The sequence below is a fragment of the Carlito syrichta genome, unplaced genomic scaffold (genome assembly GCF_000164805.1).
Source record: "Carlito syrichta isolate Samal-C Ts95f unplaced genomic scaffold, Tarsius_syrichta-2.0.1 Scaffold313431, whole genome shotgun sequence".
Lineage (NCBI taxonomy): Eukaryota > Metazoa > Chordata > Mammalia > Primates > Tarsiidae > Carlito > Carlito syrichta.
This window is the reverse complement of record NW_007257527.1, coordinates 209,186-235,583: the sequence shown is the minus strand read 5'-3', so window position 1 is coordinate 235,583 and position 26,398 is coordinate 209,186. Positions and strand designations below refer to the sequence as shown.

The following is a 26,398-nucleotide window of genomic DNA, read 5'->3' as shown; positions in this document are numbered from 1 at the left end:
GTCATTCCTCACCCACATTCAGTAAAGAACACGGCAGGAAAGCAAACTTCTTCCTGATAAGACAGCTTTTAAAATCTAACACTGAGCTGTTGTATCCTCAAAGATAAAGAATGTTCTTCTGAAAAGTAGCAATAAGGGACAGGATAGAAGGAACTAACATGAGATAATTTACATAAAGAGTTCAAAAGAGCTCTGCAAATGTGGCAAGTTCTTAGGGATAGTTAGTTTTTATTATTATTTTTCCAGGAAAAGAGCAACTTGGACACACAAAGAAGTAACAGTGGAACCTGGACAGCTGAAGAATATGTAGAACAATTAGAAATTTAGACCCAAAAAGCACCAAAGAATTGGGTCTTATTTGTCCAAAATAACTAATTCCTTAGTAGAAAAGGAAGCTCATAATCCTCTTGAAGATTATCTGTAGTTGATTTCATATTTAGGTTAACTCTATAGTAATCTGCATACATAATTATTCCTTGGTTTTAAATTTGTCAACTTTATGAAGTTCCAATCTAAAGCCCTTCCAGGTGTTATTACACCTGGCATTATCTGGAACCACTATAGCTCTTAAAGTCGTAGGGCCCACCCAGAGTGGGCAGATCAGATAAGCATATCCTTCACAGTAAGCTGCCTTAAGATGTTTGTTGGGGCATGCTGTGATATCAGCCAGATATTTAACTCAAAGATGAGACAGCTTTACTCAAAGTCCTAAATAGACTCTTTTTCCCCCCTAATTCAATAACAAACATTTGTTGAATTTCAAATATTGAGCGCATTATGAAAATGTGTGTGTCCAGCCAGAGCAAGGCAAATGGCATACTTATAAACAAAATGACAAATGTATTCGAGGAGCAGGGAACTGCCTCAAGCCTCTGAACTAAGCTGCACTTTGATTTCTCTGTAAGATGAAAAAGAAAACAAACAAACAAACAGAAAAACTGCCTATTAGGGGCAGTTTTATTTTTCTGGTTTTGAATATATAATCCTTAGGCTTGTAAGTTACTCTGTAGAAGGGGAGGATGTCGCTTTCCAGTTCTATATCATTTGATCCAACTGAACATTTGAAAGCATGCTCATACACATTCTCTGCTAGCACACTTATTTTGAAGACATTTTATAAAAGTTAATGACTCACAGGGCAATCTGTGAGCTATAAATACAATGGCAACCTATGCAGGTGGTTACTGTGTGTCACAGACTATGCCTGCTGCATATGTTTTTTCTAATTAGTCATACATCCTGAAGCAGTTGAGGATGTCTGTGGTGAGAAATATGAATTATACTAGGATTGCTTTTAGCCTGACCTATGGTGAACTGGAATGAGTAAAATGCTCCCTGGAGAGAAAATTGCTCACTGTATAAGGTAGGCGTACCCCCTTCTTTCAAGGTAACAGGATACATTTGACAGCAAGGAAAAGGGAGTTTATCAAATACATCCTGAGAAAGACCCTTTGGTGGTTTGTTGTTTTTTAAGCTCAATCTCTTGACTTCTAAGCTCTAGCCCATAGAAAAAAAAGTATAGTCCCAAAGCTGAAATTGGTCAAGAACTGTATTCTGTTCATGAAGTATTCCCAGTGAAGAAATGGAAATAAGTTTAACTTCGGTTATAGTAAGCAGTATAAGAAGATTTTCAGATAAACTATAAAGCCATAGAATTGTATTTAATTTGCTATGATAAAATGTAATTACTCTTAGACAAAACAGGTTATTTCTAATTAGAGAGACATGAAAAAATTAAAACAGCAAATTAGCAAAGGAAACTGATCTTCAGATAATAAAAGTGAGAGAGAGAGGCCTTATATGTTGAATTTAAGCAGTGATCTGGAAAGTTTACTAACAACAAAACAAGGAAATTTTAGTGTGTCATGGTAGGAGGAAAAATTGACAAAGAAAAGAATACTGTGTTAATGAGCCTTTGGTCAGTGTCTGAGACTCCAGAGGAGAGTAAAAAATAAAATGGAAGCGTTTGGAGGAAATCTAGGTTACCTGCAATCACCCTACTCTACAACAGATGAGGAAACTGAGGTCTCACATAACAAAATCACTGATCTAATGACACAAAACAAAGCAAGTCAATGTTATTCCAAAGGTATATGTTGGCCCTGTCCTTTGTTGTTAGATAACGTATAATATGTGTAGTGTAGTAGGTACTGTATTCCTACTTGCATGTGAAAGAAGGAAGTTTCTAAAAAAATAACTTGCTAAATATACATAATTCATTTAAAATAAATTCCTTCTACCAGTAGTGTCAAAATTAGTAGTGTATGGGGAATTTTGTCTATGTAATCCAAAGCAGCAAATTTTAGAAATTTTTCCTGGAAAAGAATATCCAATATTTAAATTATAAAATGATACAATATTGACATACAGCTTTAACAATCAGTAAATTATCTAAGGTATTTTTAAATGGAAAACCAAATAGATGGCAAACAAGCATATGAAAAGATGTTCAAAATAATCAGTCATCGGGAAATTAAAAATTAAGACAATAATAAGACTCTACAACACACCAATTAGAATAACTAAAATCTAAAAAAAAAGAAAAGATATTAATCAATTGGTGGTGAGGATGTGGAAAAAGGATCTCTTACTGATTGCTGGTAGGAATGAAAAACGGTTCCGCTATTTTGGAAAGCAGTTAGGTAGTTCCTTACAAAGCTAAACATAGTCTTACCACATGATCCTGCAATTGAGCTCCTAGGTATCTACCCAATCAATCTGAAAACTTATGTCCACCCAGAAATCTGCATGCAAATGTTTAGAGCAGCTTTATTCATAATTGCCTCAAATTGGAAGCAACAAGATCTTTTTCAATAGGTGAATTAATTAAAAATAAAAATAAAAACCTGTAGTGTATCCATACAATGGAGTACCATTCAGTAATAAAAATGAACAAAAATCAAGCAATGAAAAGACAAGCATGAATCTGAAATGCGTATTACCATGTCAAAGAAGTCCATTGGAAAGACTGTATGATACTGTATGATACTAATGATGTTACATTCTGGAAAGGCAAAACTAGAGATGGTGAAACAATTTGTGATTACCAGGGGTTCAGGGGAGGAAAGGGAGCATAGAACAGGTGGAGCACAGGGAAGATTTTAGAGTGGTGAAACTATTCTGTATGATACTGTAATTATGGGCACATGTCACTATACATTTGTCAAAATTCATAGAAATTTAAAGTACAAAGAGTAAGCCTTAATGTATACAAATTAAAGAAAAATCATTTTGGAGGTTGGGGGATCCCAGGATGAGATGTATAATGTGACAAAAGATAGTAACTGTATTATAAATGTGTGAAGACAGTGAGGGGGGAAATTACTGACCTAAGTAACTTTGGAAATGAGTGGACTATATGACTACCAAAAGGCAAAAGAAATTATATAAGGACCACACACTCAGTAATGTTGCTTCCAACAGGGGTCCAGGTTTTAATACCATTATGCATATATGCTGAAATTTAACAATTAAGTAAATGAATGCTGAGTAGTAGAAGTAAAGTTTCTCACTGTTGAGATGAGAGATTACAAATCAGCAAGGGGAAGAGGCCAGAATAACCATGAGATAATGGATTAGAGTTGACAATATCAACATGAACTCATGTTTAACTTAATATGGATAAAGGTAGTTACAGATGGAAATAAGGAGAGATATGTGTACATGCATGGGCTAGTATTCACAGTTATCTTGCTGTTCTGTCAGCTGAGAGGGTCAACACTCTTGTAGCATGGACACTAAGCACTCAGGTCTTGGTGTCTCAAGCCATTTTCTAGCAAAAGGAATGAAGGTTTCTTGGAGAAATGTCTGATTCTAAGACTAGAGCAATAAATATACAAGATAAGGTTAGCTCATCTTGTAGTGGCAGAAAGTAAGAAAATGCTCAGAAAAAGTAAAGAAATAAAGTAAAACACAATAATAGGGGCAACTCAAGGGGATCCAGGAGCCAACTGAAAGAACTCCTGATGGTGCAAACTGGAACAATTTGAGTCACCAAAATAAAGTAGCATTGGATTATAATCCAAAGTACAAAATAAATTACCTATGAATGCATTCCAATATAAGTAAATTATTGAAAAAATAAATAAGGGAGACCATTCTAAATAATTTAGGTAGATACTCTGTCCTCAAGAAGGTAGGGCATAATTCACCAGTCCTTAAGCGTGGACTGTGCAAAAGGACTTCCTTCTCATAAAAGAAAGAGCGGGAAGGAGAACAACTTTGTAGTGGAGACACCTGACGAACACGCCTTAGCCAGGCGATCAAGATTAACACCAACAGTGATATCAATACATTATCATATTGATAGCATATACCCTTAATAAATGTGAACAAAAATTACAATTTACCTCTGTAGTCTTCCTCCCCAGATTACATAACCCCAGTTTAATCATGAGAAAAACAGCAGTCAAATTCTAATTGAAGGATATTCTACAAACCTTCTTCCCCGTCCTTCTCAAGATTGTAAATGTTATTAAAAGAAAGGTAACTCCAAGAAACTGTCACAGCCAAGAAGAGTCTAAGGAGACATAATAACTAAATGCAGTGTGGTATCTTGGGTGGGATCCTGAGAAAGAAAAATGACATTAGGTAAAAACAAAGGAAATCTCAAAGAAGTATGGACTTTAATTAATAATGTGGCAATATTGGTTTTTTAAGTGTAAAGAAGTATCATACAATGAAAGATGTTAATAATAGGGGAAACAGGATGTGGAGTATATGGAAACTCTCTGTACTATCTTTCCAATTTTTCTTTAACTCTGTTCTAAAATAAGACAAGTTTACTTTAAAAATGTGTTGGAAGAAGAGTTTCAGATTGGGGTGCTGAGTTTCGCCCATGTTTTCAGGAAAAATAATGAGATTGGGTGTTCCACAATGCCCAGCATCACAGAACTGACCATCTTGATCTTGTCAAAAGTTTCAAAGTAATTTTTTTAGAGCTGGAATGGTAGAAATTATTTAAATAGGCATGTACCACTTTAAAAAAAATTGAAATGAAGTGGGAAGTTATTTTACTTTAATCTTGAAAGATGTCAGTTATGAAAGTAATACATTTTTAACAACTACTTTACACTTCTTCAGGTTTCCATTCCCACTGATGACCAGTTTGCAGCCAAAAAAACAAAAAACAAAAAACAAAAAATTAGAAAAATCTTGATTTTTTAAAATCGATAAATACAGTCATGTCTTGCTAAACAATGAAGATACATTTTGAGAAATGCATCATTAGGCAATTTCATCTTTGAGCAAATAACACAGCGTGTACTTATACAAATCTAGATGACATTGCCTACTACATGCCTAGGCTATGTAGTGTTGCCTAATGCTTCTATGCTACAAACCTGTATAGCGTGTTACTATACTGAATGCTGGAGGCAATAGTAACACAATGGTATGTTACACAGAAAAGGTACAGTAAAAATATGGTTTTATAATCTTATGTGATCCATTGGTGACTGAAATGTCCTTATGTAGTACAAGCTGTACTAAATAGAGTCTTTCTCTTTAGAAGTTTTCCCACACCAAAATCTTTCTCAAATATATACATTCGCAACACATTCAATTGTCCAGGGACACACTGTCAAGTTTGTAAATCTCTCATTCTTTTTGCTTTTTTTCCTTCTCAACCCTTCTGCTAATCTCTCATTACGTGGAAAATGACTATTTTTACAGGGTGGAAAGAAAAAAGCACAGAACATAAAAAGTATTATCCAAAATGGGCATTTTGAATTATCTATAGATTTGATTTCTGTATGCGATTTTTTCCATCTAAAGCACTATCACTTAGCTATATGACATATTTCCAGGTGCTCGGGATCTAGAAAAGTAGAGGTTTTTGGCAGAAAATAGCCCTGGGGAGTAGATTGTGCATGTTTAAGACTCTTCTTATCCCTTTATTCATTCTAACCAAGTCACACTTGCCCGTGGCCTTAGGTTTACAGGCATACCCAAAGATCCAGCTTAACTATGTGCTCAGCACTGATGCCAACTTCAAGTATGACCTGGTCATCAGGTTTCCAGTATCCAACGTGATACTTTATCAACTTAGAGGAGGATGAATCATCAGCACCATTTCCTCCACACCTGAATCCTGCTTGGAGGCCTTGGCCCCAAATATTCCCTTCCTAAGCTCTTGCAAGAGAATAAAAACCAATGGCAAAACCTTGGGCCATTTAATGAATTAACAACATGTTTGAGAGCAAGAAAAACAAAAAAGTTTTTACAAATTTGACCCAATCTTTAACCCCAATACTAGTCAAATTCCAGCAAGCCTAAACTAGATGGAACACATGATAATTATCCTGTATTTTCACTTTTCTCAAATCAACAAGCACTAGAGTACCTGCTGAGTACATAACACAACACAATTCTCTTTTCTGTCATTTTCTTTGTTTAACTTACACATATACTGTATGTCAGTCTTTCATATACACTATTTTCAAAAGTTACTGTTAGCCTGCTCAAATGTTACTTTCTCAACATCTCACCAGACCCCTGAGCACTTTCCAATACCACTGAGAAGTTTGCTATAGTGAAGAATATATGTGTGAGAAAGTGTGTGTGTGTGTGTGTGTCTGTGCATGAGCGTGCATGTGGGGAAGAAACCGTTTCTTTCAGAGTTCAATAGGAGGAAAAGGCTGCTACTTTTGTTGAGAGAATTTCAGTCCTTCCCATCAAAGGTGGGGGAAGTTGCTAGGGTAAGGGGCCCATTCCCATCTAAAATGACACTAATTTCCCAACTAAGTTAGACAAGAAAAGTGTCAATGCAGAATGGGCTCGTTATAACCAGGTAGGCAAGAGGCCCCAAGTGAAAGGCTGGCAAAGCTTTTCCTCTGTAGAGAGCAGGGCTAAGAAGGGAAGTAAGTGAAATCCTCTGTAGAGAGCAGGGCTGAGAAGGGAAGCAGTGAAATCACCTCCATGATGGCACGGGGGCAGGGGTATAAGGAAGTGAGTGAATGGGAAGGGTGCAAGGTCACATCTCTGCTCCACAGTTCTTTCTTTGCTTTGATATCTTTGTGTCATGTGACAAGGGCAGCACAATTTAGAAAGAGCATGAAAAAAAAAGTTTGATAGTTGTTAGTTTGCTAGGACTGCCATAACAGAGTATTATGAATTGAGTGGCTTAGAACAACCAAAATTTATTGTCTTGCAGTTCTGGAGGTCAAAAGTCTGTAATCAAATTTTGGTAAGGCCATACTCCTTCTGAAGGCATTAGGAAGGGAGATGTTCCAGGATTCTCTCCCAGCTTTTGATGGTTCTTTAGCTTATAGAAGTATATCTCTAATCTTCACATGACATTTTTCTGTGTACATGTCTCTGTGTTCAGATTTCCTCTTTTTATAATGGTACCAGCTATATTGGATTAGGGGCCTACCCTACTCCAATAACTTCATCTTAACTACATCTACAGCAACTCTATTTCCAAATAAAGACACATTCTGAGGTACTGGAGGTTAGAAGTCAGTATATGAATTTTTGAACCTAAACCTCACCATTACACAATATGACTATGTAACAAATCTGCACATGTACCCCTTGAATCGAATTTTTTTTTAAAAAAAGAACATCAAACTATATACAGAGACTTGGCAATTGTCATGAAAACAGTTGTTCTTATAGTTGATGGGTTTCTGTGCTGGGAGTTTCCCTCTTTGATCTCTGAAATAATTAAACCAGTGTTCTGGCCTTTAACATTTTAAAATCATAATAATGGTATGAATTTAGACAGGATTAATTGTAAATATCTTCAAAAGGTAAATTGTCTTTATAGAGGTAACCCATTTGTTTATCAAAATGTTCATCTTCTTACTCAGTGTGTCTAATGTTTCTTTTAGTGCACTTCCAAAATGCTTCCTGAATAATTTTCCATTCTGCTTTTCTTCTAATCTAGTGAAAATCCTTGAGGGGGGTCAACTGAAGCAACTACGTATATAATAATTTTACAATGAGTAAATGAATTAAAAATAGAATTATTTTATTTTTTTCTCTGATGCTTTGGTCTTTGTTGAGTCTTCATATTTTTAAAAACTTGAGTAGAAATAATAATTTTAATTGTCTGGTGTAAGGTAGAGAATACTTCAGAATTAATCCTGCATTTAATTAGAAGTTCAAGAGCTGCTAACACATCTAATTGACTCCAGAGCCCTGCTTCTACACTAGGTTTTAATAGGTCCGTGTTAACTTTATTCTAAAAATCAAATTCATCAAAGACTTCCCCTTGTGAACATTCTTATTGTTAATTAACAATAGAATGTAACACACAATACAGAAAAAGTAGGGGCTGGGTCAAAGGGTTCCACTGTTACTTTTTTAAGAAACTAGACTGGATAGGAAGTGAATAACACTTTTATATTTTTTTAAACCTTACAACAAACCCAGAATTCTACAATCTCCCTCACTGACAGAAAGAGTCTGAGAACCTTGATATTCTCCAGAGAACATAACAGATGCAGTGATCATTCTAAGTCTTAACCATTTGGCATAGCTGAGGTTTTAAGACAAGGTATTCTGGCAGCAAAGACAAGGCCCTAATGAGCAAAGTACCCTCGTTAACCTTTAAAGTATTGTCCTTTTGGATACCATGAAGTATTTTAACAGATACATCATTTGTTTAGATCATTTCAGTTCTATGACTTGATATATTTCCAAAACCAACTTTAATGCCTTACTTATTTTATCCTCCAAATGAGCCTAAAAGAAAAGAAACATAACTGCATTGTGGAAATCATTTGTTGCTTGCTCCCTTTCCATGAGACACTATTTAGTACTTAAGATTTTTCTATTAATAATGTATACTAAAGCACTGTCCATCAAGGCTGTGTTTCCCTTTGGAGGTGGCTGTGTGAAAGACGATGGTATCTGACGTGTGGCCTGGACTTCCTCTTTCTTAGATTTTGCACAGTTAAGAGGTTGAGAGCTAAGCAAAGGGAACTGGGACAGTGAAGACCAACAAAATCTGGAGAAGAAACACATGAGGTGTGGTCTGACCCTGGTTGCCCAAAGTTTGGACGAACGTCAGGAGATCTAATTTATTCTAGATCCAAGTAGAGATCAGCATTTACCCACTTTAGATATGACCTTTAGGGATGGAGCAAGGAGGGCCTGAAGTTTGCAGGGAAAGGCAATGATTTTGCAGCTCTTAGGAGCTCCGTTGCTTCATTACTATCCCTGGAGAGAAGCCAGTCTCAGTGTCCTTTTGCTTTGCCATCAGTCTGACTATGCTTTTCCCTGCTGCCAGCTTACCCAAGGAAGGCCTTAGCAACAGGGCACTGAGTAACAGTTTGTCAAATATATTAATTTCCTTTCAGCTATCTGTTTTCTAGGATCCCTGCATTTCTGAAATCGCTAAAACTTCGCTGTCTGGAAACCATCACACTCACGTATATTTTTGCTTCTCTCTGCATTACGAGGATAAGAAAGCACATATATTTGGAGGGTTTTACTTCCATGGCATTTCCTGCTTACACCCAATTATGTACTAACAACAGAGAACATAGACAGAAGAAGGAAGTCACAAGAAAGTGAAAAACAACATTATTGGTGATTAGCCCTTACTGACTGCTTCTTCTGCACCAGACATTGAGTTAAGCATTGTACACATATTACTTTAGTTAGTCCTCACAACAGCTTGAGGAAGTGGGTTTGAGAGGTTAGGTGTCTGTGAGGTCTTACAGGTTTGTATGCAGGATCCATTCAACTTGCTTTTATCCTATTCTTTTCTTTTTTAGAGTCAGAGTCTCACTCCGTCACCCAGACTGGAGTGCAGTGGCACACTCACGGACACCCCAGCATCAACCTGCTGGGCTTAGGCGATCCTTCCGTTTCAGCCTTCCAAGTAGCTGGAACTACAGGCATGCACTACCACGCCCAACTAATTTTTGATTTATTGTGGAGATGAGGTCTCTGCCAAGTTGCCCAGGCTGTCCTTGAACCTGTGGGCTCAGGCAGTCCCCTCACCTTAGCCTCCCAAAGTGCTGGGATTAGAGACTTGAGCCACAGCGCCTAACCTATCCTATTCTTTAGAATGGGATTCAAACCTAGGACTGTCTGATTACAGGGTAAAGCTTTTAACAACTGTGCTCTGTTGGCTGCCATATTTTCCCTGCACCATTTAGTTTGGGATGAGGATAGAAGCATCAGAGGAAAGTCAATGGTTGTAAATCAACTCAGTAAACAAAGTGATGAGACCTTCTACTTATTGACTGTAGATAGCTATTTGCTGGAGTTGTGCGTCATGTTGGCTCACTGCATGGTTTGTGAGTTCCTTGTTATCTAACACTGCCGAAGGTAGCCAGCAGAAGCCGACCTTTGATGAACACAAGATTGTGAGAGAAAGCACTAAGGCTGGTTTCTGGATTAAGACTCTTCCTGATATTTGTGGCCTCAAACACATAGGCAGAATAGACTGGATCATTAAGCATCTACTCCCTGCCTGAATACTTGAGTGCTTATCTTCTACCCTAAGCACCCACAACTGATTTCTATTCTTGAAGTCTGGGGGGTAGAGATGAGTAGTTCCTGAACTCAGGCAGTGAACTCTAACCTGAATCTTTATAGAGGAACAAAAGTCAATCTAGAAATTAGAAACTGACTACTATGAAATGTGGGATTGACTGGCCACTATAACACAAGTGGAAGATGAAACTTGGACACTCTGAGATTTTTTGGACCTCTGTGTTTCATTAAAGTAATTTTTTTAGGGCAACCCCCTGGGTCGCCCCTGCTCTGGGAGCTTTTCTGTCATCTCAATAAATCTTGCTTTCTCACCTTCTGGCCATCCATGTCCCTCATTCTTCCTGGGCGTGAGACAAGAATCCCGACCTAAGAGGTGAAGAAGATCATTGGAGCTGAAGAACTGTGCACCCTGAAGGCTGGCTTGCCAACTGGTACAGCCAGTTGAACCCAGAGAGCTGCCAGCAAAAGGTAAAAAAAAAAAGTAATTTTTTATTTGCTTTATAGAAGTGCACTTTCATTAAATAGTAACATAAAGAATACAGAATATACAAAAAGAAAAATATAAACCATTGCTTGCTTGTCTAAACCAACACTGTAACAGTTGCCTATTAACATCCAGACTTTTTTTTTCTAGTTTTATTAAAGGAGTGTGTTTATATTTTAAATTATTATTTGAGATTTCTTATTAGTCCTTTAATAAATATTTTTTGAGTAAATAAAAAATAAACATTAATTAGATTCTGAGAACAATTTATTCAGAGGAATTTTTTTTTTTTTTTGAGTTGGAGTCTCACTCTGTCGCCCAGACCGGAGTGCAGTGGCCGCTCCCGGCCACCGCAGCCTCGACCTGCTGGGCTCCGGCGATCCTTCCGCCTCAGCCCTCCAAGTAGCTGGAACTACAGGCGCGCGCTACCACACCCGGCTAATTGTTTTTTTATTTTTTGTAGAGATGAGGTCTCGCTGCCCAGGCGGGTCTTGAACCCGTGGGCTCAGGCAATCCACTCACCTCAGCCTCCCAAAGGCGCAGGATTACAGGCTAAGCCACCAAGCCCGCTTCAGAGGAATTTTTAAATGAACAACTATAGTGTTAGTCCAATAATGAGATACAAATTTCATAATAAAAGTATTTATTTTGAATCTAAATACTATCATGAGAGTGTGCACCAACAACTCCACATTAATAAAGGAATATTAATGTGGTCATTTTAGTCAGGTGTGGTTTGTTTCTTAGAACTCCTCTGATGTGGTGAATATTTTGCTGTTGATAGTAATAATAATAATTACTGACAGTTACTGAGTGCTTGGACTATCAGGAAGTCAGGAAAAAATTCAAATTGCTCTTCACTTATTCCCTAATTTAGTATTCAAAAAAGCAATAAGGTTATTAACATGTTATGGAAGCTCAAATTAAACTAGTTTTCCCTGCAGGTCAGAGTTAACGAAGAGTAGAATTGAGATATGAATCCAGGCAGTCTGAGTTCTGAGTCTTTGGGTGTAGATAGCTGCTATACTCAAACAGGGCACTCTCCCAGTCCTATTAAACCATGATTTCCCTTTCTTGAGTTTTTCATTTTAATCATTAGTCAACTTGAATATATTTTCAAGTTATTTTCAATAAGTATATGATTGGTATATATGCATATCTATGTGTTACATTTAATATACTTTTGACAGAGAGTAACAGAAAATATGACTCTAATTAACTTAAACACAGTGTTTCTCAAACTTCAGTTTATATCAGAATCACCTGAATGATATCCTAAAGCACAGACTGTTGAGTCCCACCCTGTTTCTGATTCAACAGGTCTGGGATAGGCCTCTAGAATTGACATTCTTTTTTTGTTTTTTGTTTTTTTTCCTTTCCTGGAGATAGGGTCTTATTCTGTTACCCAAACTGGAGTACAGTGGTACAGTGGCATGATCATAGTTCACTGCTGTCTTTAACTCCTGGGTTCAAGGGATCCTCCTGCCTCCTCATCCCCAGAAGCTGGTCCTACAGGCATGTGCCACCACACCCACTTAATTTATTTATTTATTATTATTTTTTTTTGAGACAGAAGTCTCACTATGTTGCCCAGGCCAGCCTCAAACTCCTAGGCTCAAGTGATCCTCAAAGTGATCCTCCTGCCTCCCAAAGTGCTAAGATTACAGGAGGCATGAGCCACTGCTCCTGGCCTAGAATTTGCATTCTAACAACTTCTCAGGTAAGGCTGATGCTCCTGGTCTAGGACCATACTTTGAGAAAACTCCTTGACCTTAGAAACCAGGATTAGACCTTAGGTTGACTTAATCCAATTTCTACAATTCTATTTTTTTGCATCTAGTTTAACTATTATTATCTCTGTATATCTGCCTAATCTTCAAATGGTAGCAAGATGACTGCAGAAGTTTTAATTCCTGAATCTAGGCACAAAAATACCTAAGAAAGAAAAATCCAGATTTTAATTTTGTAAGAACAAGGAAATTTCCTTATCAAAGTCTTCAAAAAATTTCTTTGGGTCTTGACCTATGCTAGATCACCTGTCTATTCCTGAACAAATCCTAATTGGCAGGAGAACTCTGCTTGCTGATCGGCTTAGGCTTAGGCTTGTGTTCCTGAACCAATCACAGTCAAGAAGTATAGCAAGACTCTAAAATTAATCAAGGACTACCCTGGAACTGTGGGAATTGTAATCCTTAGATGGAGAAAGGGAACCTTGCTACTTAACTTTTATTTCTATTATTTTGGTTCAATGCATATTAAAAAGCAAACAACTTCTTCTTGTAGGAAAAATCTTCAGATTCTATCTTTGGAGAACCGTAAACTATAAAATTATATCTTCCCAAGTCAACTTTAAGCCATATATTTTAAGTTTACATATTAGTAAAAATATTTCCAATGATGGAACAAGTACACATTTTTAAACAATGCATTTAATATATAATACTGAACAAGATGTTTCTCCTATAAATAACAACTATCTATGTTCAAAGTCTCATAGTAGTTATGAAGAGGATATTATTGATTTATAGAGTGCCTGCAAAATGCTAGGGCCAGCAGTTCACATGCACTATTTAATTTTATCCACTTGCCAACCTTCAAAATTAGGCCATATTATTATCTGTGTTTTGATGATAAGAATCATCCAGTGACTATGCTACAGTATGATATAACAATATGTATCTAATATAATGTAAATGAATATAACATGCATTTTTTGAGAACTATATAATACATGCCATGGTATAATACATACTACCCATTTGTTTCAGAAATTATAAGGTACACATCAAAAATAATAACTAATGCTAAGGGAGTTATGCTGATGTATGTGGTTGTTTTCATACCTGATTTGTTTAATTAAATTTGAATGTCTATGTTTCAGTGTTTATTATGTATAAGAAATACTCATGTATAAAAACAGACAATATATTTATATATCTATTTGGTACATATAGAGAGCGAGCGAGTGGGAGGATCTCTTACTATGATGCTTGGCTCATAGTAAGTACTCCATAATAATGTTAACTTTTATTGAAATTTTTATTTAATTCCATGTAACAGATATTTATTGAGGGACTATAAGCTATGAAGCATTGTTCATGGAAATGAGGACATATTCATATATACTGACATTAAACACTGTATATTAAACGACAGCTCCTTTAACACATGCTGTTCTTAATACACTCATTACAGAGGCAATTTCTCAAGCAAATTAGTCATGTAAGCTTGTTTCTTGATAACAGCACAGGGAGTTAAGACTGCCAAAGTCAACAGTGTGTTTCAAAGGCTTCCAGGTTCCCTGTAACAAGGGCTGAGTAAGCCATGACTCATAATCGGGAAACGTCTATTTGAGGGCCTGATTATCTCTCTTCATATCTGGGGTGTGGGAAAGACTGGTAGCAGTGGGCAGCAAGCAAGGGAGGAGTTCCGTTCTGTTTCCAGGGCCACAGAGGGAATGAGAAACACATAGTGAAAGTTCTCTGGGAGTCGTTTTTTTTTTTTTATTCCAGGGACCCCCAGAGACACATATACAGTGATTTGAAACATATTTTGGACAATGGAACTGTGTTAGAATGAACAATCTGTTCCAGTATCTGGTTAAGTTAATTATGTCTCATCACCCTAGCCTCTGTCTTGCTTCTAGCCTCTTTCTTGCATCTAGCCACTCTAAGTTGCTCACTGCTTCAGTCTATTTATTTATCTGGAAAGGGGTGGATGGAGGTTGAAGGAAGTGTATTTTTAAGGATGCATTTTGAACCTGTGCATAGTATAATTGAAAGAGAATGGTTTCTCATTTGGCCCGAAAATACCCAAATTGTGGCTGTCATGTACTTGCATGGCCTTGGGCAATGCCTTAACATTTCTGAACCACAGTTTCCTGTTTTTTTTAAAGAGTCATATTATTCCTTTAGTGGATTGTTGTGAAAAATTAATTAGATTGTAAATGAAAAAAGAACTATCACAGTGCCTAGCACATAGTAGGCTCTTAAAAACAAAAACAAAGAATTTTTTATAACCCCAAACCTAGTGAGTTGGTGTTATGCTAAATGACCACTACATTTAAGATAGCCATACAATTTATATTCAAAAGACATTTTTTAGAATAAAAGGGTCACTGTTAATAATTAGTCTGGTACAACAGGCCAGACAGGGACTATATTGAACAAATCTGAAGGTATCCTCACTCTAATTATAATCATGTTGCTCTACTGATGGGCTTAAAGGGAGGAGTCAGAATTCCTTATTTTTTGAGATCATAATTTTGCTCTCGTTTAACTTTTCTATTGTTGTTGGCATGAAAGGCCCAAGGTTCCTTTCAGACCCTTTATATTGATTTATTATTGGGTCAGGCATACAATCTCGTTCATATAAGTGGTAGGGTAAAGAAAGGAAAGTGGATGACCCAGCTTTCCTCTTCCTTTCTTCTTCTTACTTTCGTCTAAACTGAAGAATACCTAAATCTTCTTGCCTGAACTGCTTAGAATCCACAAAAATCCTACCTACCCCAGACAGCACAGAAACAGCCCCAGAGCTGGTAAGTTAAAGGTAGGAAAGAGACTTTTCATAAAAGTTTGCTTTGGAATCCTAGAATTTAAACTCATGCTCTGGAAAGCATTTTCTCCTTCCTGTTGTTTAATCCAAAATATACTTTTATAATAAACTTGATAGTATTCAAGACAATGACTATGTTCAGAGGCAGTGGAATGTGATTATAGTGCTGATTTAAATTCCTACTTGATATGGAACAGTGTGCCATTCATCTGAAGAAAGACACTTTTTAAAAAAATGGAGAATGAGAGGAAAAATGTGACAGTTTTAAATAATTTTTATTTTTTAAAATTCCAATTTTTATACATTAAAAAGAGAAATACGATGGATTAAACAGATTCATAAAAAATTGGCATTATCTATCTTTTGTTTTGAAGATTGATCCTGAACTGTCTTAACTTTTGTTGTTAAATCCTGACTTTTCTAAGGATCCAAGAGCAGGTACTTTGAGCTCTGATCCAAGAAACTGTTTAAGCTTTATTATCTATATATTAGGAAAGACATCTAGAAGGTGTTAACTTCAAACCTTCAATCCAAAAAGACTGGGTGCTGCTCCACTGACACTTGGCAAGTCTCTGACTCACAGAAGTCCTCCTGGGCAGATCCTTTATTAGTTCATTCATTCATTCAACATGAACTCATTATGTTCCTACAAAGTGCCATGTTCTAGGTCAAATGAGAGGATTTCAGCATGGTCACTGCCACTCCAGGCTTAAAGTCCAGTGAGGCAGATGACACCACTATAAATAATTACTATAAAATGAGACCAAGATTAATGATAGGGGAAGCTCAGGCATTATAGGAGCCCATAGTTGTCTAAGGGTCAGGGAAGTCTCTCTGAATACGTGATTTTGCTAAAACTAAGTGAGGGTGAGACAGAATCGGTCATTTTATAATGAAGATGATGTCCAAGGCATGAAGGAAAGTCTGTGAGGGATAGAAAGAGAGATTGTGTGAGAGTATGAAAATTGACTAGAATAAGGACACTCAGTCACTATGAGGTTGGAAAGATAAGCAGGGACCCAATTATGAAGGTCTTATAAGTCATTAGGAGTTATGCTGTGGGTAGCTGGGAAGCCATTGAGAGGTTTTATGCAGAAGGCTGGTAATGATCAGATGTACATTTTACAGAGAGAATTCTTACTGCAGGAGGCCAACTAGAGAATGACATAATGTTCAAGATCAAAATTAATAGCAATTTCTACACGGATATTGTCAGTGGTGATGGAAAAAATTAGGAAGGAAAACTAACAGGACTTGGTGATTCCTGAGTAGATGGTGATACCCCTAAATGATGTGGAGAATATTTAGAAAGTGGAAGTGGGTTTGGAGAATGGTGATATCAAGTTTAAGTTTGGACAGTTGAATTTGAAATGCCATTGATATATTCAAATGGATATTACAAACAGAAGGATAATTGTATGGACCAGGAGTTCTGGAGAGCATGGTGAACCACAGTTAGAGATTTGTGAGTCATTACATAAAAGTGACCTTGGAAGCCCTGCTAGTATGAGAGACACCCTAAAGGGAGGGGGCAGAATGAGAGAAGGGGAGGGTTGAGGATAGACTCCCAAGGAACCCCAACCTATAAAGGAGGAGGAGGGCTGCCCTTGCATTTCTCTGGCCTGAGGTTTCAAAAGGTCTTCAGCAAAACAGCAGCATGTGACCACAGTCTAACTGGTGATAAGATGAATGTCTGATATTATTCATGATTCATGGGATTAAAGTGTCAGCCAATATCTCCTGATAGTTCTATTACTAGATTCCAATTCAAGAAAAACACCTCTTGAGGTCTCCTGGACATGAAGAGGACTAATAGCCTATCTCACTGATGTTTTTGCAGTTTCTTTGTTTTTCCCTCCCTTCTTTGGTAATACTCTATCCAGGACATGCTGGCCTGGTAACATGCCAGGCATAAACAGCTTGAACACAGTCCTTATTTTATTCTTAGATAATATTCTCACTCATATTATAGAAAGAAGAAGTTTTATGATAGGGGTAGTTGGAAAATAAATCTGTTTACCTAGCCATGAGCTTTAATTAGAAAGACCAAAAATTCCCTAAGTGGTAATTCAAGACTCACTTTTCTCAAGAATCTCATAAAAGTTAAGGAATGAAAATGTCCTGATAAAAATGTTCAAAGGTACACCGACAATGAAATAGATGCTTTTTATTTTTCTCTGTCTCTAGTCTGCGTCACATCCATGTACACATGCTGTCTCTTCATGCTAACAGGCAAATCTTAGAATCATGGCACATTAAATCTGAAAGGATCTCTGACAGCCTCTAACCCATGCTCCCATTCTCTAGCCTCTTGCCCACTTTCTAGGTGAGGAATGTGAGTTGCTGAGATGATGACACTTAGAACTTACATTTGTGTGTTGCTGTATATTTAAACAATAATGGTTACACTCAAGGGAAAATAAATGGGACAGATGGGATAAGATCCTCAGCTCTTGGGACTGACTGGGTTTGAATCCAGCTCTGCATAAGCCAATGACCTTGGGAAAATTATTTAACCTCTCTGTTCCTTAGTTTTTGCACCTACAAAATTAGTTAATGATACTATTTACTCATAGATGTTGGTAGACAATTCTTCAAGATTTTTTCACATTTTTGTCTGTATTGAGAGCAGGGATGCTGACTATCTTTGTTTCAGACTTTTTAAAAACCATGTTTATATAGCAAACTGCCTTGAAAGACAGAGATATAGTATTTTCCTCCAGAGCAAAGGGCAGATGTGCTTACTGTCTGGCATAATAATGATGCTGTCTCCCTCTGGAGCAAAGGTGAGGTATGAGTACTGCCTTTCATAAAATATGTGGGTTGTATAGTCTCAGGATTCCTCTCCTATAAACAGTTCTGTGTGTGAGGGCATCACCAGGCCCTCAAAGAACTGGCACTAACACTGTTGGGTACTCTGGCTGTTACTATTTATGTGAATTCAGGTTGAGCCTCTCTGATCTGAAAATTCAAAATCCCAAATGCTCCAAGATCTGAAGTTTTTTGAATGCTGAGATGACATCATAATTGGAAAATTCTACACCTGACCTCATGTGATGGGTTTCAGTAAAAATGCAGTCGGAGCCGGGCCCGGTGGCTCAGCCTGTAATCCCGCGCCTTTGGGAGGCTGAGATGAGTGGATTGCCTGAGCCCGCAGTTCGAGACCCGCCTGGGCAGGCGAGACCTCATCTCTACAATAAAATCAAAAAATTAGCCGGGTGTGGTAGCGCGTGCCTGTAATTCCAGCAACTCGGAAGGCTGAGGCGGAAGGCTCACCGGAGCCCAGCAGGTTGAGGCTGCGGTGGCCGGGAGCAGCCACTGCACTCCAGTCTGTGTGACAGAGTGAGACTCCAACTTAAAAAAAAAAAAAATGCAGTCGGAACTTAGTTGCATGCACAAAAGTTTTTAAAATATTGTATAAAAGTATAATTACCTAATTCAATCTTAAAAGAAATACAGTGCAATTAATAAATCAGGCTTCTTCTGGAGACCCTTGAAGATTATGTTTTTACTATAAATACAAATATTACATGAAGACATACTTTATGTAATGTTTCCTTACTTCTCTCACTCTAACTCTTCCTTCCTCACTCCTCACACATTTGAACATGTTTTCAGTTGTGGGAATTTTAAGATCAATGTGTAGTGTGACTAATGCTTGAGTTACAGTGTTTCTAAAGAAATCAAAGTTTTCTCCATTATTGTCAACTCATTTTGTTATTTCTCTTTCTGATTCACCACATCAGCTCTTTAAAAACACTAGGGCCTTTTTTTCTGATGTGTCTTCTATGCTATTTCTGGAGTCCTGTTTTCTATCTAGAAGTCTGTCAAACATAGTAGCTCCATCTTTTAAAAATAATATTTCACCTGTTCTATTTCTTTTCTACAGTACACTTCATACTGTTGAAAATCAGCAGCCGGGCTCGGTGGCTCAGCCTGTAATCCCGCGCCTTGGGAGGCTGAGGTGAGTGGATTGCCTGAGCCTGCGGGTTCAAGACTCCGCCTGGGCAACTTGGTGGATCCTCATCTCTACAATAAATCAAAAAATTAGCTGGGCCTGGTAGCGCGCACCTGTAATTCCAGCTACTCGGAAGGCTTAGGCGGAAGGATCGCTGGAGCCCAGCAGGTGGAGGCTGCGGTGGCCAGGACCAGCTACTCCACTCCAGTCTGGGCTCCAGACTGAGTGAGACAGAGTGAGACTCCAACTCAAAAAAAAAAAAAGAGAGAAAGAAAATCAGCCTGACCTTATTCCTTCTTGATCAACACTTGCTATAACAGCCTCCCCTGAACACAAAAGGAGGTGACTAGAAAAGACAACAAGCTGAATGTTCAAGATGTAGGGACTAAATCTAGCTTTATGCCCAGCTAGAGTACTTGGCTACTGAGTAATTTTGTGTAATATTTTGGGGGATTTCAAGACCCCATGTCTCTAGATCTGTTGAAAGCTGATTTGTCATAATCTTCAGTCATCATCAGTTTAGATGGACAAGGGCCTTATCTTTAACTGGATGCTGTTAAAACACCATCATTATGGATGATGATTATTAGAAGTACTTATCAGCTTGATCTCTGAGGACAAAGGCATTTTACTGCATAGGGAGGAAGAGTGAGTCAGGAGTGAGAGCTCTACAGCAGCAGGACACAGGAGGACATCACTCTGGAGAGGTCTATAGTTTGGCAGTGTGTGGGAACCTGCAAGGCTTTGTCTCCTTATGTGTCCATCATTAGAACAAGCACAAAGAGGACAATGAAGATGATAAGATGTATGCTCTGCCTTTAAGGCACTTGCAGACTAGCTGGGGAAATTAAGCCCATAAAACCTAGTAGAATACTGTATATAAGTATTATATTAGGTAGTATAGACAACTATGTATGTTGATAAAACTATAAACTTGACTATATTTAAGAAGGGAGACATTAAATACCTCAGGATTACTATTATTATTATTATTGTTAACAGAATTCTCTGAAAAATTAAAACAAAAAATTAAAAAGAAGAGAGGACAGTAGTCAAAGGAGATAGCAATGTGTACTCCACTGACACAGTTGTTGGAAGCAAGTACCAAAAAATGAGGCAAAACTGTTTTTAGCACAATGTGGCTTTGAGCTGGGGACATGTCAGAAGGGAGACTTGGAGTTCATATGTGGCCATGACTCATACAAAACTCTGTAATTCAATTTCTATATTTGTAAAAGCAAATTAAGTGGAGTTTGCTTGTTACCTTTCTAATTCATGACGGGTTTGGATCTATTAGGTTATAGGAGGCATTACCTGAAGGCATATATTATGTGTCAATTTTGGCATGGTACTAAGGAGGGAATTATTAGAATCCTATAAATGCCATTTATGCCCTGTAGATGACTATAATACTGTAACCTAAGGAAAAACTGATAATAGGAATATCCTGAGTGCATTCTTTGTAGAAGAATGGAATGGAGTGGCCTCTGGTTAAATAGTGTGCTTTCAGTTTTCTGTCCTTGTTCCTCACTCTTCTCTTCTGGAAATTCTTATTTCTCCCCATACTTCGAGTAAATATGGGCAGGAAGTTTAGCAAGCAATATCTAAGAAGTGGTAAAATAATTGCATTTAAGGATGTGGGAAATCCTGCATTTGGCCTTTCTGAATTCTAAAGAGATACTGCCTTAAGGAGTGAAGGCCAGCTCTACATTGGAAGCATTTCACAGATACTTGCCAATGGTATTTATGTTACAAGATCAGAGATTTCAACATGAACACAACTGGTTAAAAGGGAGTATTTCAAAAGTGTAAGAACTAAAGAATTTAGGGAATTCAGACCCACTCCTAAAACCTCAAACAGTTATTTTTCTCTCAGAGAAGATGTTGCCAACATTGTAATATAGAAGAACCTACAGTTACATAATTTTAAAAATATTAGTTTAAATTCCTGAGTGAAAATGACAAGAACCAGAGCTGGCTCCTTTCAATTTTGACTTCTTGTTTTGCTGTTTAATGAATAATTTTGGATAACCTCTGGATTCAGTGCAGTGAAGAATCATCTGGTGGAGTGAAGTCTCCAACAAGAACAGGCTTGACTTGCAAATAACTTGCTGGTTTATTAGGAGTCACCTACAATTTCTTAACTTTGGAGGTAAATGAGGCATGATGCTACTGCTTGTGGTATTTGTTATCTGGGTTTTTTCCTAGTGAAAAGAGATGTTGAATAAGAATTTCTTTATTGTGAAAGCTTTGGTATTATTAACATAATTGACTAGGACTTGGAATTCTATGAAAACAAATGCCCTTTCACCCGTCTTTGCTTTGAATATGTGTATTCATTCAATGCTTACTTGAGAATTTAGGATCCTGTTCACTATTGTTCTTTAGGATAACTTTGAAGAAAATATTGTTGTATGAAACCATGAAAGGTATTAACATCGCTAATATCCTGGCTATTTTATGAATACTTTATAAATACTTCCATTTTATGATTATGCAAGTCTGTTCAATTTTTTTTTCCATTTTATTTTCTTAAGTAGAGTTTCTTGTACTGAAAAGTATAAGACTAAAAAGATTAGGGTAACATATCCAGGGAGAAAGATTTCTGTGTAAACTGTGGGAAGTGGCTCTGTAGATTATTTTCTCTAGACATTAAAGAGAAGATGTGCTAGACAGTTCCTGGAACATGCTTAGAGCTTTGATGTATTGTTTTTGGTTGATTGATACACCAAAGAAACAGTTGCCCTTCACAGTCACAAGTGAACATAGGATGAGAAAAGTAAATAAGTCTGAAAGGGCAGCTTGTACTGTAGCATTTAAAATTCTTTCTTTCTCTTGGCACCCCTCCTTCCCCCTGCTTGGTTTATAAAGGTCTATAGTATGGTGAAACATCAGGAGGAATTAAAAAAATGGGGCTTCTAAGCAGGGAAAAAGAGAAAAGAAAGATAAGATCTGACATGAATGTGGGGTTTTGAGTTAGTAGAGAAAGTGTACTTTGGGGGAAGTGGTATCATCTTCTATTTGAGAAATCTGTGGGACTACAAAGAAAAAGATATTTTAAAAGTAGAAGTAGAAACCTGGGGTTTGGATCAAAACAGTACACACCATTGGATTTTCTGATATTAGCTCCATGTTCCCAGCCCATGGTAGGGAAGAGGCTCCTATTTTTACCTTGGGGTACTGGAGCTCTGGGGAGAAAAAGCAGTGACTGTTTCCTGATACTGTATGTCCCCCAATCTCTTTGATCACTTTCTTTTTATCAGTTACCTAGTGAGAGAGGAGGGCTAGTTCGATGGTAAGGTTAGCTGTTCTAGGATAACTGGGAATTGGGTCATTACTGTTATAAACGATCAATTAAGCCAGATTCTTTTGGGCAGAGCTTCTGGTAGACCAGACCCTGATGTCAGCTTCATAACTAGTGGGATAACTGAAGTGTGGAGTAACAGCCTGTATGTTTCTTTTCCTCTTTTAATAAATAAACTAATCTCTACTGATGTCCTGTGTCAAGATTAAATGAGACCAGATATATACAAGTCTTTGAGAGGAATAAGGCAGGAAATTTGTATCTGAGCTAGAACAATTTATTTTATGCTCAGTATGTAAAGAGCCTCAGGTGAGGTATCTGTGTGCAAATTCTGAAGCAAATGCCATCAGAAAAGTCAGTCTTCACGCTCTGAACTTGCGTATATTTGGGGGAGGTGGACGTGGACAGGGAAAGTGCAGGAAATGGGAGAGGGACCAAGTAAAGTGAAGTGACCATGAAGAAGACCAAAGAGTGCCTTCTTTTATGGTTCTCTTCAACACCATCCAGGACTGCACTTTTGTTTTGTATGTTAACATAAAACGCATGTTTAAGGAGACCTCTCTTCCTTATAACACAGTTTCTTGTGTGTCTCTTTTCCCTTTATTTACTTGCAAACTTTTTTTAACTGATAAAACTTTTTATTTCATTTTTGAATATTTACACTTTTCCTGATTGTTTCGTGTAAGGTGAAACTAGAGCTGCTTAAAAGACACACACAAATTTAGTACATCAATAACCAGGGATTTTTCTTTTTTGCTATACCATTTTCACAACCATGGGTGTGCTTGCTAGGCCATCTGACCATTACAGAAGCAAACATTAGACAGAATACTGGTAAGGAAAACGAAACAGGAAAGAGCTACCAGATATGCAGACAGACTTGGTTCCACATTCACTATTGCGTTTTCAAGTGCCAAATATTAACTGCACATTTTTGTTCTGTTAGAAAGGAGAGAGGTATCTTTTTTTTTCTTTTATTGATTTGTTTTAATTCAGTGCATGAATTTTTCTTTTCTTATTTCAGCAGATGGACGCTCCAGCTACATGAAATGCGAAAGGTAGGGGGTGATGCTGTGAGACCACAGCAGCCACCACCGCCCCCCACCTGAGGAATGGGCTTGGGAAGGAAGCAGTCACAGAGCTCGGAGCTTCTCTCGGAATCGTCTTTGCCCTTTGCAGCTCTCCCACAGGAATGACAATGGATAAGAGTGAGCTGGTACAGAAAGCCAAACTCGCTGAGCAGACTGAGCACTGTGATGATATGAGTGCAGCCATGAAGGCAGTCACGGAACAGGGGCAAGAACTCTCCAATGGAGAGAAAATTGCTCTTGGTTGCCTACAAGAATGTGGTAACCCGCTGCCATTCTTCCTGGTGTGTCCTCTCTAGCATCCAACAGAAAACAGAAAGGAATGAGGAGAAGCAGCAGACAGGCAGAGTACAGCGAAGAGATTAGGCAGATCTGCAGGACATCTGCAGTGATGTTCTGGAGCTGTTGGACAAATCTTATTCCCAATCCTACACAACCAGAAAGTAAGGTGTTCTACTTGAATATGAAAGGAGATTATTTTAGGTATCTTTCCAAAGTGGCTTCTGGAGACAATAAACAAACCACTGTGTGGAATTCCCAGCAGGCTTACCAGGAAGCATCCGAAATTAGCAAGAAAGAAATGCAGCCTACATACCCAATTTGACTTGGTCTGGCACTTAATTTTTCAGTCTTTTACTATGAGATTCTAAACTCTCCTGCAAAGGTCTGCAGCCTGGCAAAAACTGCATTTGATGAGATGATTGCTAAATCGGATTCGCTGAAGGAAGAGTCTTATAGACAGTGCTCTGATCATGCAATTACCTAGAGACAGTCTCACTCTGTGCATGTAGAAAAACCAGGGAGATGAAGGTGATGCTGGGAAGGGAGAGAACTAATGTCTGTCATGCTTTTTGAGCTGTTCAGTGTCACTCTGTACTTGCACTTTTTGAGGACAAAAATCCATATCTCACATTTTTTCCTGTTAGAAGACATATCGGAAAGCTTTTCACACACAGTCAGTAAACATCTGGTGTGTGAATATTGTCAGTTGATTTTGCCAGTTGTTAGATGGAGATAAACCTCTGGTCACATTTTATTAATGACAGTGGTAGCAGCAGATTGTTTTTAAAAGGGGGACTGTCCATGGCTCCCATTTCCAAATAAGTGCTTTGAAAGGCAAAATTTTAAGAACTGCCAAAAATGCGTCATTTATATCTGTCCATCATCCAAGTTCCTGTGTTGTTGTTGTTTTCTTTTTGAATTAAGGCCCACTATCATTCACAAAACGTGTGTTCCTCAACAAATGAGCCTGAGTTTCATCATCTTTGGGACAAAGCATGCCAGCTCTCTTTAAAACAGTGTTTTGAAATACAGTCTGCGATGTAATTATAGATGTAAAATTCTATCTCCTAGCTCAAAGAGTATTGTTGAAAGAAAAGCAGCTGCTTTGTCTAGAATGTCAGTGTCATTATTTTTACAGTCTCCTTTTGAGAAACACTAATTTGTGAAAGGAAAGCATCTCAGAAGGCAAATTTGACCATTTAAATTCTTATGCCCAAAGTGTTCCAAATATCATAATTAATTGAAAGATAATGAAAGGCTGAGTGCAGCTTTGTTAAACTTCACAGATCCAGTGAAGTGATTCTGAATTAAATTTTCAAAATTGGAAAGAAAAAAGTGTACTATGTTTTAGACAGAAGCCACAGTGATGGGGAAAGGACAAGCCACGAATGGGCAGCACAGCAGAATTCTAATGGAATTTCAACAGACCCAGGCGGTCAGAATAAGCAGGATCCCTTCCCACACTGATAAACACACACTTGAAGGTGGCATTCCAGTGTGTGAGGCAGACTTAAATAGTATGTTCATTTAATATTGTCTGGAATGTGATACCAGTTAAAAACATGCCAATTTGGCCTTTTAAAAGAAATCAAAACCTAAACTTATCTCCAAGACAATCATTTTTTGGTAGGTTTAATAACTAAGCCACTTTGTGGCAAACCTTAAAATGTAGAAACTGTCACTTGCACTGTGGAGAAGTTTCAAAAAAGACAACTATGGTTAAAAACAAGAAAGACCCAGATTTCTTTATACTACCTATATAACCTATAACTTACTTTAGAGGGTTTTTATTGGGGTTGGATTTTGGGTTTTTTCTCCCTCCTGTTATTATTGGCTCTTGCCTCTCACCCCACGGCTGTAAGTAAAATCACATGATCACATGATATTAATGATAGTGGTATAGAACTTCCTTTGGGGACATTTAACTTTGGTACAAATTAAAGTTGAGTTATCTTATGTGAATCAAGATGGAGACAGGGAGAAAATTGTTAGCAGTGAAAACATTGTTGACAGGGAACAAGTTAGAAAGATCAGCTTGAGTCTGAGAAATATACCTGGGTATAGGCCTTGCCAAAGTCATAGAACCATTTCCAAGTCTAGGAATTCAATATAGATAACATCACAGGGAAACTATTTTGAGTTTTAAATAAATGAATTAAAAACAGAGTTTTACAAATATTAATAATATTAATAACTGTTATTTGAATGCTTATTATGTCTTATATACTCTGCTAAGCTTTGTACATGCATTGTCTCTTTTTGTGTCAGCAAAG

General features: G+C 37.5%; 1 pseudogene; it reads left to right on the top strand.

The window, feature by feature from the left end:
- The first annotated feature begins 23,947 nt into the window (after positions 1–23,947).
- LOC103272987 lies at positions 23,948–24,679 on the top strand (annotated as a pseudogene).
- Positions 24,680–26,398: the final 1,719 nt, after the last annotated feature.